Consider the following 14,349-nt stretch of genomic DNA (forward strand, 5'->3'; position numbering starts at 1 on the left):
CTGTGAGTGGAAGTCACACATCACAAAGCAATTTCTCAGAAAGATTCTCTCCAATTTTTCTCTGAGGATATTTCCTTTTTCTCCATAGCCCACTATGGGCTTCCAAATATCACTTTGCGACGTCCACAAGAACAGGTTTAGCGAGCGGCTTCTTTAGGGGAAAGATGTAACTCTGTGAGATGATTTCACAGAACACAAAGAAGTTTCTTAGAAAGCTTCTTTATCTTTGTTATCGGAGGATATTCCCTTTGGCCGTATAGTCTTCAAAGGGATCCGAAATACCTGTTCTCAGATTCCACAGAAATAAGGCTAGCAAGAGATCCACGAAAGACAGATGTAACTCTGTGAGTGGAAGTCACACATCACAAAGAAGTTTCTCACAAAACTTCTTTCCAGTTTTTCTCTGAGGATATTTCCTTTATCACCATAGCCCTCTATGGGCTTCCAAATATCACTTTGCTAATTCCACAAGAACAGGCTTAGCGAGCGGCTTCTTCAGGGGAAAGCTCTAACTCTGTGAGATGAATTCAGAGAACACTAAGCAGTTTCTCAGAAAGCTTCTTTCCAGATTTCATCTGAGGATGTTTTCTTTTTCACCATAGCCCTCTATGGGCCTCCAAATATCACTTTGCGAATTGCACAAGAACAGGCTTAGCGAGTGGCTTCTTGAAGGGAAAGCTGTAAATCTGTGAGATGAATTCACAGAACACTAAGCAGTTTCTCAGAAAGCTTCTTTCCAGATTTAATCGGAGGATATTTCCTTTTTCACCATAGCCCTCTAGGGGCTCCAAATATCACTTTGCAAATTCCACAAGAACTGTCTTAGCGAAAGGCTTCTTGAAGGAGAGTTGTGACTCTGTGAGATGATTTCACAGATCACTAAGAAGTTTCTCAGAAAGCTTCTTTCTCTTTGTTATCGGAGGATATTTTCTTTGGCCCTAGAGTCTTCACAGGGACCCGAAATATCTGTTGTCAGTTTCCACAGAAATAAGGCTAGCAAAGAGATCCGCGAAATACAGATGTAACTCTGTGAGTGGAAGTCACACATCACAAAGCAGTTTCTCAGAAAACTTCTTTCGAGTTTTTTTCTGAGGATATTGCCTTTTTCACCATAGCGCACTATGGGCTTCGAAATATCACTTTGCGAATTCCACAAGAACAGGCTTAGCGAGCGGTTTCTTGAGGGGAAAATTGTAACTCTGTGAGATGATTTCACAGAACACAAAGAAGTTTCTCAGAAAGCTTCTTCCTCTTCGTTATCGGAGGTTATTTTCTTTGGCCCTATAGTCTTCAAAGGGATGCGAAATATCTGTTCTCAGATTCCACAGAAATAAGGCTTGCAAAGAGATCCACGAAATACAGATGTAACTCTGTGAGTGGAAGTCACACATCACAAAGCAGTTTCTCAGAAAGCTTCTTTCCAGTATTTCTCTGAGGACATTTCCTTTTTCACCATTGTCCTCTATGCGCTTCCAAATATCACTTTGTGAATTCCACAAGAACAGGCTTAGCGAGCGGCTTCTTAAGGGGAAAGCTGTAACTCTGTTAGATGATTTCACAGGACAGAAAGAAGTTTCTCAGAAAGCTTCTTTCGAGATTTTATTGGAGGATATTTCCTTTTTCACCATAGACCTTTAAGGGCTTCCAAATATCACTTTGCCAATTCCGCAAGAGCAGTCTTAGAGAAAGTCTTCTTGAGGAGAAAGCTGTAAGTCTGTGAGATGCTTTCACAGAACACAAAGCAGTTTCTCAGAAAGCTTCTTTCTCTTGTTATCGGAGGATATTTCCTTTGGCCCTGTAGTCTTCAAAGGGATCCGAAATATCTGTTCTCAGATTCCACAGAAATAATGTTAGCAAAGAGATCCACGAAATACTGCTGTAACTCTGTGAGTGGAAGTCTCACATCAGTAAGCAGTTTCTCAGAAAGATTCTTTCCAGTTTTTCTCTGCGGATATTTTCTTTTTCAACATCGCCCTCTATGGGCTTCCACATATCACTTTGTAAATTCCACAAAAACCGGCTTACTGAATGGTAGCGAAAGGCTTCTTGAGCGGAAAGCTGTAACTCTGTAAGATGATTTCACAGAACACTAAGCAGTTTCTCAGAAAGCTTCTTTCCAGTTTTTCTCTGAGGATATTTTCTTTTTCACCATCGCCCTCTATGGGCTTCCAAATATCACATTGCAAATTCCGCAAGAACAGGCTTAGCGAACGGCTACTTCAGGGAAAGCTGTAACTCTGTGAGATGAATTTACAGAACATTAAGCAGTTTCTCAGAAAGCTTCTTTCCAGTTTTCTTCTGCTGATATGTCCTTTTTCACCATGGCCCTCCATGGACTTCCAAATATCACTTTGCCAATTCCACAACAACAGTCTTAGCGAAAGGCTTCTTGAGGGGAAAGCTGTAACTCTGTGAGATGATTTCACAGATCACAAAGGAGTTTCTCAGAAAGCTTCTTTCTCTTTGTTATCGGAGGATATTTCCTTTGGCCCTATAGTCTTCAAAGGGATCCAAAATGTCCGTTCTCAGATTCCACAGAAATACGGCTTGCAAACAGATTCACGAAATACTGCTGTAACTATGTGAGTGGAAATCACACAATGCAAAGCAGTTTCTCAGAAAACTTCTTTCCAGTTTTTCTCTGAGGATATTTTCTTTTTCACCATAGCCCTCTTTGGGCTTCCAAATATCACTTTGCATATTCCACAAGAACAAGCTTAGCGAATGGCTTCGTGAGGGGAAAGCAGTAACTCTGTGAGATGAATTCACACAACACTAAGCAGTTTCTCAGAAAGCTTCTTTCCAGTTTTCATCTGAGGATATTTCCTCTTTCACCATAGCCCTCCATGGGCTTCGAAATATGACTTTGCCAGTTCCACAAAAACACGCTGAGTGAAAGGCTCTTAGATGGGAAATCTGTAACTCCGTGAGATGATTTAACAGAACACAAAGGAGTTTCTTAGAAAGTTTCTTTCCCTTTGTTATCGGAGGATATTTCCTTTGGCCTTATAGTCTTCAAAGGGATCCGAAATATCTTTTCTCTATCCACAGAAATAAGGCTAGCAAAGAGATCCACGAAATACAGATGTAACTCTGTGAGTGGAAGTCACACATCACAAAGCAGTTCCTCAGAAAGCTTCTTTCCAGATTTCATCGGAGGATATTTCCTTTTTCACCATAGCCCTCTAGGGGCTTCCAAATATCACTTTGCAAATTCCACAAGAACTGTGTTAGCGAAAGGTTTCTTGAGCAGAACGCTGTAATTCAGTGAGATAATTTAACAGAACACAAAGAAGTTTCTCAGAAAGATTTTTCTCTTTGTTATCGGAGCATATTTCCTTTGGCCCTATAGTCTGCAAAGGGATCCGAAATATCTGTTCTCAGATTCCACAGAAATAAGGCTAGCAAAGAGATCCACGAAAGACAGAAGTAACTCTGTGAGCGGAAGTCACACATCACAAAGCAGTTCCTCAGAAACCTTCTTTCCATTTTTTTTTTTGAGGATATTTTCTTTTTCACCATAACCCTCTAAGGGCTGCCAAATATCACTTGGCGAATTCAACAAGGAAAGGCTTAGAGAGTGGCTTATTGACGGGAAAGCTATAATTCTGTGAGATGAATTAACAGAACACTAAGCAGTTACTCAGAAACCTTCTTTCGAGTTTTCATCTGAGGATATTTCCTTTCTCACCATAGCCCTCTATGGGCTTCCCAATATCAAGTTGCAAATTCCACAAGAACTGTCTTAGCAAAACGCTTCTTGAGGGGAAAGCTGTAACTCTGTGAGATGATTTCACAGAACACAAAGAAGTTTCTCAGAAAGCTTCTTTCTCTTTTTTATCGGAGGATATTTCCTTTGGACCTATAGTCTTCAAAGAGATCCGAAATATCTGTTTTCAGATTCCCCAGAAATAAGGCTATCAAAGAGATCCACGAAGTACAGATGTAACTCTGTGAGTGGAAGTCACACATCAGAAACCAGTTTCTCAGAAGTCTTCTTTCCAGTTTTTCTCTGAGGATATTTTCTTTTTCACCATAGCCCTCTATGGTCTTCGAAATATCACTTTGTGAATTCCACAAGAACAGGCTTAGCGAGCGGTTTCTTGAGGGGAAAGCTGTAACTCTGTGAGATGAATTCACAGAACACTAAGCAGTTTCTCAGAAAGCTTCTTTCCAGATTTCATCTGAGGATATTTCCTTTTTCACCATAGCCCTCTATGGGTTTCCAAATATCACTTTGCAAATTCCACAAGAACTGTCTTAGCGAAAGGCTTCTTGAGGGGAAAGCTGTAACTCTGTGAGATGATTTCACAGAACGCAAAGAAGATTCTCAGAAAACTTCTTCTTCTTTGTTTCGGGAGGATATTTCCTTTGCCCCTATATTCTTTAAAGGAATACGAAATATCTGTTCTCAGATTCCACAGCAATAAGGCTAGCAAAGAGATCCAGAAAATACAGATGTAACTCTGTGAGTGGAAGTCACACTTTACAAAGCAGTTTCTCAGGAAGCTTCTTTCCAGTTTTTTTTGAGGATATTTTCTTTTTCACCGTAGCCCTCTAAGGGCTTCCAAATATCACTTTGCGAATTCCACAAGAACAGGCTTAACGAGCGGCTTCTTGAAGGGAAAGCTGTAACTCTGTGAGCTGAATTAACAGAACACTAGGCAGTTTCTCAGAAAGCTTCTTTCCAGATTTCATCTGAGGATATTTACTTTTCACTATAGCCCTCTATGGGCTTCCAAAAATCTCTTTGCGAATTCCACAAAAACAGGCTTAGCGAGCGTCTTCTTAAAGGGGAAGCTGTAACTCTGCGAGATGAATTAACAGAACACTGAGCAGTTTCTGAGAAAGCTTCTTTCTCTTTGTTATCGGAGGATATTTCCTTTTTCGCCATAGCCCTCTATGGGCTTCCAAATATCACTTTGCAACTTCCGCAAGAAATGTCTTAGCGAAAAGCTTCTTGAGGCTAAAGCTGTAAATCTGTGAGATGATTTCACAGAACAGAAAGAAGTTTCTCCAAAAGCTTCTTTCTCTTTGTTATCGGAGGATATTTCCTTTGGCCCTATAGTCTTCAAAGGGATCCGAAATATCCATTCTCAGATTCCACAAAAATAAGGGTAGCAAAGAGATCCACGAAATACAGATGTAACTCCGTGTGTGGAAGTCACATATCACCAAGCCGTTTCGCAGTAAGCTTGTTTCCATTTTTTCTCTGAGGATAATTTCTTTTTCACCATAGCCCTCTATGATCTTCGAAATATAACTTTGTGAATTCCACAAGAACAGGCTTAGCGAGCGGCTTCTTGAGGGGAAAGCTGTAACTCTGTGAGATGAATTAACAGAACGCTAAGCAGTTTCTCAGAAAGCTTCTTTCGAGTTTTCACCTGAGGATATTTCCTTTTTCAACATAGCCCTTTATGGGCTTCCAAATATCACTTTGCAAATTCAACAAGAACTGTCTTAGCGAAAGACTTCTTGAGGGGAAAGCTGTAACTCTGTGAGATGATTTCACAGAACACAAAGAAGTTTCTCAGAAAGCTTCTTTCCCTTTGTTATCGGAGGATATTTCCTTTGGCCCTTTAGTCTTCAAAAGGATCGGAAATATCCGTTCTCAGATTCCACAGAAATAAGGCTAGGAAACAGATTCACGAAATACAGCTGTAACTCTATGAGTAGAACTCACACATCACAAAGCAGTTCTCAGATAGTTTCTTACCAGTTTTTCTCTGAGGATATTTCCTTTTTCACCATAACCCTCCATGGGCTTCCAAGTATCACTTTGCCAATTCCCCAAGAACACTCTTAGCGTAAGGCTTCTTGAGGGGAAAGCAGTAACTCTGTGAGATGATTTCACAGAACACAAAGGAGTTTCTTAGATAGCTTCTTTCCTTTTTTTATCAGAGGATTTTTACTTTGGCCCTATAGTCTTCAAAGGGATCCAAAATATCCGTTCTCAGATTCCACAGAAATAAGGATAGAAAACAGATCCACGAAATACAGATGTAACACTGTGAGTGGAAGTCACACATCACAAAGCAGCTTCTCACAAAGCTGTTTTCCAGTTTTTCTCTGAGGATATTTTCTTTTTCACCATAGACCTCTAAGGGCTTTCAAATATCACTTTGAAAATTCCACATGAACACCCTTAGCAAACGGCTACTTGAGGGAAAGCTGTAACTCTGTAAGATGAATTAACAAAACACTAAGGAGTTTCTCTGAAAGCTTCTTTCCACTTTTCGTCTGAGGATATTTCCTTTTTCACCATAGCCCTCCAAGGGCTTCCAAATATCACTTTGCCAATTCCACAACAACAGTCTTAGCGAAAGGCTTCTTTAGGTGAAAGCTGTAACTCTGTGAGATGATTTCACAGAACACAAAGAAGTTTCTCAGAAAGTTTCTTCCTCTTTGTTATCGGAGGATATTTCCTTTGTCCCTATAGTCTTCAAAGGGATCCGAAATATCTGTTCTCAGATTCCACAGCAATAAGGCTAGCAAAGCGATCCACGAAATACAGATATAACACTGTGAGTGGAAGTCATACATCACAAAGCAGTTTCTCTGAAAGCTTCTTTACAGTTTATCTCTGAGGATATTTTCTTTTTCACCACAGCCCCCTATGGGCTTCCAAATATCACTTTGCAAATTCCACAAGAACAGGCATAGGGAACGGCTTCAGGAGGGGAAAGCAGGAATTCTGTGAGATGAATTCACAGAACACTAAGCGGTTTCTCAGAAAGCCTCTTTCCAGTTTTCATCTGAGGATATTTCCTCTTTCACCATAGCCCTCCAAGTGCTTCGAAATATCACTTTGCCAGTTCCACAAAAACACTCTGAGTGAAAGGCTCTTAGGGGGAAAGCTGTAACTCCGTGAGATGATTTCACAGAACACAAAGGAGTTCCTCAGAAAGTTTCTTTCCCTTTGTTATCAGAGGATATTTCCTTTGGCCCTTTAGTCTTCAAAAGGATCGGAAATATCCGTTCTCAGATTCCACAGAAATAAGGCTAGGAAAGAGATTCACGAAATACAGCTGTAATTCTATGAGTAGAACTCACACTTTACAAAGCAGTTCTCAGAAAGTTTCTTTCCAGTTTTTCTCTGAGGATAGTTCCTTTTTCACCATAACCCTCTATGGGCTTCCAAATATCCCTTTGCCAATACCCCAAGAACACTCTTAGCGAAAGGCTTCTTGAGGGGCAAACAGTAACTCTGTGAGATGATTTCACAGAACACAAAGGAGTTTCTTAGATAGCTTCTTTCCTTTTTTTATCAGAGGATTTTTCCTTTGGCCCTATAGTCTTCAAAGGGATTCGAAATATCCGTTCTCAGATTCCACAGAAATAAGGATAGAAAACAGATCCACGAAATACAGATGTAACACTGTGAGTGGAAGTCACACAACACAAAGCAGTTTCTCAGAAAGCTTCTTTCCAGTTTTTCTCTGAGGATATTTTCTTTTTCACCATAGCCTCTATGGTCTTCGAAATATCACTTTGCGAATTCCACAAGAACAGGCTTAGCGAGTGGCTTCTTGAGGGGAAAGCTGTAACTTGAGATGATTTCACAGAACGCAAAGAAGATTCTCAGAAAGCTTCTTTCTCTTTGTTATCGGAGGATAATTCCTTTGGCCCTATAGTCTTCAAAGTTATCCGAAATATCTGTTCTCAGATTCCACAGAAATAAGGCTAGCAAAGAGATCCATGAAATACAGATGTAACTCTGTGAGTGAAGTCACACATCACAAAGCAGTTTCTCAGAAAGCTTTCCAGTTTCTCTCTGAGGATATTTCCTTTTTCACCATTGCCCTCTATGAGCCTCCAAATATCACTTTGCAAATTCCACAAGAACAGGCTTAGCGAGCGGCTTCTTGAGGGGAAAGCTGTAACTCTGTGAGATGAATGAACAGAACACTAAGCAGTTTCTCAGAAAGATTCTTTCCAGATTTCATCTGAGGATGTTTACTTTTCACCATAGCCCTCTATAGGCTTCCAAAAATCTCTTTGCGAATTCCACAAAAACAGGTTTAGCGAGCGTCTTCTGAAAGGGGAAGCTGTAACTCTGTGAGATGAATTAACAGAACACTGAGCAGTTTCTCAGAAAGCTTCTTTCTCTTTGTTATCGGAGGATATTTCCCTTGGCCCTATAGTCTTCAAAGGGATCCGAAATATCCATTCTCAGATTCCACAAAAATAAGGGTAGCAAAGCGATCCACGAAATACAGATGTAACTCTGTGTGTGGAAGTCACATATCACCAAGCAGTTTCTCAGAAAGCTTCTTTCAAATTTTTCTCTAAGGATATTTTCTTTTTCACCATAGCCCTCTATGATCTTCCAAATATCACTTTGTGAATTCCACAAGAACAGGCTTACCGAGCGGCTTCTTGAGGGGTAAGCTGTAACTCTGTGAGATGAATTAACAGAACACTAAGCAGTTTCTCAGAAAACTTCTTTCGAGTTTTCACCTGAGGATATTTCCTTTTTCACCATAGCCCTTTATGGGCTTCCAAATATCACTTTGCAAATTCCACAAGAACTCTCTTAGCGAAAGGCTTCTTGAGGGGAAAACTGTAACTCTGTGAGATGATTTCACAGAACGCAAAGAAGATTCTCAGAAAGCTTCTTTCTCTTTGTTATCGGAGGATATTTCCTTTGGCCCTATGGCCTTCAAAGGGATTGGAAATATCCGTTCTCACATTCCACAGAAATAAGGCTAGCAAAGAGATCCACGAAATACAGATGTAACTCTGTGAGTGGAAGTCACCCATCACAAAGCAGTTTCTCAGAAAGCTTCTTTCCGGTTTTTTTTGAGGATATTTTCTTTTTCACCATAGCCCTCTATGAGCTTCGAAATATCACTTTGCGAATTCCCCAAGAACAGGCTTTACGAGCGGCTTCTTGAGGGGAAAGCTGTAACTCTGTGAGGTCAAATAACAGAACACTAAGCAGTTTCTCAGAAATCTTCTTTCCAGATTTCGTCTGAGGATATTTACTTTTCACCATAGCCCTCTATGGGCTTCCAAAAATCTCTTTGCGAATTCCACAAGAACAGGCTTAGCGAGCAGGTTCTTGAGGGGAAAGCTGTAACTCTGTGAGATGAATTATCAGAACACTAAGCAGTTTCTCAGAAGGCTTCTTTCTAGCTTTAATCTGAGGGTATTTCCTTTTTCACCATAGCCCGCAATGGGCTTCCGAATACCACTTTGCAAATTCCACAAGAACTGTCTTAGCGAAAGGCTTCTTGAGGGGAAAGCTGTAACTCTGTGAGATCATTTCACAGAACACAAAGAAGTTTCTCAGAAAGCTTCTTTCTCTTTGTTATCTAAGGATATTTCCTTTGGCCCTATAGTCTTCAAAGGGATCCGAAATATGTGTTCTCAGATTCCACAAAAATAAGGCTAGCAAAGAGATGCAAGAAATACAGATGTAACTCTGTGAGTGGAAGTCACACATCACAAAGCAGTTTCTCAGAAAGCTTCTTTCCAGTTTTTCTCTGAGTATATTTTCTTTTTCACTGTAGCCCACTATGGGATTCCAAATATCACTTTGCGTATTCCACAAGAATAGGCTTAGCGAGCGGCTTCTTGAGGGGAAAGCTGTAACTCTGTGAGATGAATTCACAGAACGCTAGGCAGTTTCTCAGAAAGCTCCTTTCCAGATTTCATCTGAGGATATTTCCTTTTTTATCATAGCCCTCCATGGTCTTCCAAATATCACTTTGCCAATTCCACAAGAACTGTCTTAGCGAAAGACTTCTTGAGGGGAAAGCTGTAACTCTGTGAGATGATTTCACAGAACACAAAGAAGTTTCTCAGAAAGCTTCTTTCTCTTTGTTATCAGAGGATATTTCCTTTGGCCCTAGAGTCTTCAAAGGGATCCGAAATATCTGTTCTCAGATTCCACAGAAATAAGGCTAGCAAAGTGATCCACGACATACAGATGTAACTCTGTGTGTGGAATACACACATCACAAAGCAGTTTCTCAGAAAGCCTCTTTACAGTTTTTCTCCGAGGATATTTTCTTTTTCACCATAGCCCTTTATGGGCTTCCAAATATCACTTTGCAAATTCCACAAGAAGAGGCTTAGCGAGCGGCTTCTGGAAGGGAAAGCTGTAACTCTGTGAGATGAATTATCAGAACACTAAGCAGTTTCACACAAAGCTTCTTTCTAGCTTTAATCTGAGGGTATTTCCTTTTTCACCATAGCCCGCTATGGGCTTCCGAATACCACTTTGCAAATTCCACAAGAACTGTCTTAGCGAAAGGCTTCTTGAGGGGAAAGCTGTAACTCTGTGAGATGATTTCACAGAACACAAAGAAGTTTCTCAGAAAGCTTCTTTCCAGTTTTTCTCTTAGGATATTTTCTTTTTCACCGTAACCCTCTATGGGCCTCCAAATATCACTTTGCGAATTCCACAAGAACAGGCTTAGCGAGCGGCTTCTTGAGGTTAAAGCTGTAACTCTGTGAGATGAATTAACAGAACCCTAACTAGTTTCTCAGAAATCTTCTTGCCAGATTTCATATGAGGATATTTCCTTTTTCAGCATAGCCCTGTATGGGCTTCCAAATATCACTTTGCAAATTTCACAAGAACTGTCTTAGCGAAAGGCTTCTTGAGGGGAAAGCTGTACCTTTGTGAGATGATTTCACAGAACACAAAGAAGTTTCTCAGAAAGATTCTTTCTCTTTGTTATCGGAGGATATTTCCTTTGGCACTATAGTCTTCAAAGGGATCCGAAATATCTGTTCTCAGATTCCACAGAAATAAGGCTAGCAAAGACATCCAAGAAATACAGATATAACTCTGTGAGTGGAAGTCACACATCACTAAGCAGTTTCTCAGAAAGTTTCTTTCCAGTTTTTCTCTGAGGATATTTTCTTTTTCAACATAGCCCTCTATGGGCTTCCAAATATCACTTTGCGAATTCCACAAAAACAGGCTTAGCGAACTTCTTCTTGAGGGGAAAGCTGTAACTCTGTGAGATGAATGAACAGAACACTAAGCAGTTTCTCAGAAAGCTTCTTTCCCGATTTCATATGAGGATATTTCCTTTTTCACCATAGTCCTCTATGGGCTTCCAAATATCACTTTGCAAATTCCACAAGAACTGTCTTAGCAAAAGGCTTCTTGAGGGAAAAAATTTAACTCTGTGAGATGATTTCACAGAACACAAGGAAGTTTCTCAGAAAGCTTCTTTCTCTTTGTTATCGGAGGATATTTCCTTTGGCCCCATAGTCTTGAAAGGGATCAGAAATATCTGTTCTCAGATTCCACAGAAATTAGGCTAGCAAAGAGATCCACGAAAAACAGATGTAACTCTGTGAGTGGAAGTTACACATCACAAAGCAGTTTTTCAGAAAGCTTCTTTCCAGTTTTTCTCTGAGGATATTTTCTTTTTCACCATAACCCTATAGGAGCTTCCAAATATCACTTTGCGAATTCCACAAGAACAGGCTTAGCGAGCGGCTTATTAAGGGGAAAGCTGTAACTCTGTGAGATGAATTAACAGAACACTAAGCAGTTTCTCAGAAAGCTTCCTTCCATATTTCATCTGAGGATATTTCGTTTTTCACCATAGCCCTCTATGGGCTTCCAAATATCACTTTGCAAATTCTACAAGAACAGTCTTAGCGAAAGGCTTCTTGAGGGGAAAGTGGTAACTCTGTGAGATGATTTCACAGAACACAAGGAAGTTTCTCAGAAAGCTTCTTTTCTTTGTTATCAGAAGATATTTCCTTTGGCCCTATAGTCTTCAAAGGGATTCGAAATACCTCTTCTCAGAATATACAGAAATAAGGATAGCAAAGAGATTCACGACATACAGATGTAACTCGGTGAGTGGAAGTCACACATCACAAAGCAGTTGCTCAGAAAGATTCTTTCTAGTTTTTCTCTGAGGATATTTTCTTTTTCACCATAGCCCTCTATGAGCTTCCAAATATCACTTTGCGAATTCCACAAGAACAGGCTTAGCGAGCGGCTTCTTGAGGGGAAAGCTGTAACTCTGTGAGATGAATTCACAGAACACTAAGCAGTTTCTGAGAGAGCTTCTTTCCAGATTTCATCTCAGGATACTTCCTTTTTCACCTTAGCCCTCTATGGGCTTCCAAATATCACTTTGCAAATTCCACAAGAACTGACTTCGCGAAAGGCTTCTTGAGGGGAAAGCTGTAACTCTGTGAGGTGATTTCACAGATCACAAAGACGTTTCTCAGAAAGCTTCTTTCTCGTTGTTATCAGAGGATATTTCCTTTGGCCCTATAGTCTTCAAAGGGATCCGAAATATCTTTTCTCAGATTCCACAGAAATAAGGCTAGCAAAGATATCCACGAAATACAGATGTAACTCTGTCAGTGGAAGTCACACATCACAAAGCGGTTTCTCAGAAAGCTTCTTTCCAGTTTTTCTCTGAGGCCATTTTCTTTTTCACCATAGCCCTCTATGGGCTGCCAAATGTCACTTTGCGAATTCCACAAGAACAGGCTTCGCGAGGGGATTCCTTAGCGGAAAGCTGTAACTCTGTGAGATAAATTAACAGAACACTAAGCAGTTTCTCAGAAAGCTTCTTTCCAGATTTCATCTGAGGATATTTCCTTTTTCACCGTAGCCCTCTATGGGCTTCCAAATATCACTTCGCAAATTCCACAAGAACTGAGTTAGCGAAAGGCTTCTTACGGGGAAAGCTGTAACTCTGTGAGATGATTTCACAGAACACGAAGAAGTTTCTCAGAAAGCTTCTTTCTCTTTGTTATCGGAGGATATTTCCTTTGGCCCTATAGTCTTCAAAGGGATGCGAAGTATCTGTTCTCAGATTCCACAGAAATAAGGCTAGCAAAGAGATCCACGAAATACAGATGTAACTCTGTGAGTGGAAGTCACACGTCACAAAGCAGTTTCTCAGAAAGCTTCTTTCCATTTTTTCTCGGAGGATATTTTCTTTTTCACCTTAGCCCTCTATGGGCTTCCAAATATCCCTTTGCGAATTCCACAAGAACAGGCTTAGCGAATTTCTTCTTGAGGGGAAAGCTGTAAATCTGTGAGATGAATTAACAGAATGCTAAGCAGTTTCTCAGAAAGCTTCCTTCCAGAATTCATCTCAGGATATTTCCTTTTTCACCATAGCCCTCCATGGGTTTCCAAGTATCACTTTGCAAATTCCACAAGAACACACTTAGCGAGCGGCTTCTTAAGGTGAAAGCTGTAAATCTGTGAGCTGAATTAACAGAATGCTCAGCAGTTTCTCAGAAAGCTTCTTTCCAGATTTCATCTCAGGATATTTCCTTTTTCACCATAGCCCTCCATGGGTTTCCAAATATCACTTTTCAAACTCCACAAGAACTGTCTTAGTGAAAGGCTTCTTGACGGGAAAGCTGTAACCCTGTGAGATGATTTCAGAGAATACAAAGAAGTCTCTTAGAAAGCTTCTTTCTCTTTGTTATCGGAGGTTATTTCCTTGGCTGCATAGTCTTCAAAGGGATACGAAATATCTCTTCTCATATTCCACAGGAATAAGGCTAGCAAAGAGATACACGAAATACAGCTATAACTCAAGGAGTGGAAATCAGACATCACAAAGCAGTTTCTCAGAAAGCTTCTTTCTCTTTGTTATCGGAGGATATTTCCTTTGGCCCTGTAGTCTTCCAAGGGATCCGAATCATCAGTTCTCAGATTCCACAGAAAGAAGGCTAGCACACAGCTACACGATATACAGCTATAACTCAAGGAGTGGAAATCACACATCACAAAGCAGTTTCTCAGAAAGCTTCTTTCCAATTTTTCTCTGAGGGTATTTTCTTTTTCACCATAGCCATCTAGGGGCTTCCAAATATCACTTTGCAAATTCCACAAGAACTGTCTTAGCGAAAGGCTTCTTGACGGGAAAGCTGTAACTCTGTGAGATGATTTCACAGAACACAAAGAAGTTTCTCAGAAAGTTTCTTTCTCTTTGTTATCGGAGGATATTTCCTTTGGCCTTATAGTCTTCAAAGGGATACGAAATATCTGTTCTCAGATTCCACACATATAAGGCTAGCAAAGAGATCCACGAAAGAGAGATGGAAATCTGTGAGTGGATGTCACACACCACAAAGCAGTTTCTCAGAAAGCTTCTTTCCAGTTTTTCTCTGAGGATATTTTCTTTTCACCGTAGCCCTCTATTGGCTTCCAAATATCACTTTTCAAATTCCATAAGAACAAGCTTAGTGAGCGGCGTCTTGAGGGGAAAGCTGTAACTCTGTGAGATGAATTAACACAACACAAAGCGGTTTCTCAGAAAGCTACTTTCCAGATTTTATCTGAGGATATTTCCTTTTTCAGCATAGCCCTCTATGGGCTTCCAAATATCACTTTGC

General features: G+C 40.3%; 1 pseudogene across 1 annotated transcript in view; it reads right to left on the bottom strand.

Annotated features, from left to right (window-relative positions):
• Positions 1-14,349, bottom strand: part of LOC112630153 — a 103,651-nt pseudogene that overhangs the window by 33,494 nt on the left and 55,808 nt on the right. The gene's annotated exons all lie outside the window — the stretch shown is intronic.

The sequence above is a fragment of the Theropithecus gelada genome, chromosome 8, assembly GCF_003255815.1.
Source record: "Theropithecus gelada isolate Dixy chromosome 8, Tgel_1.0, whole genome shotgun sequence".
NCBI classification, from domain to species: domain Eukaryota; kingdom Metazoa; phylum Chordata; class Mammalia; order Primates; family Cercopithecidae; genus Theropithecus; species Theropithecus gelada.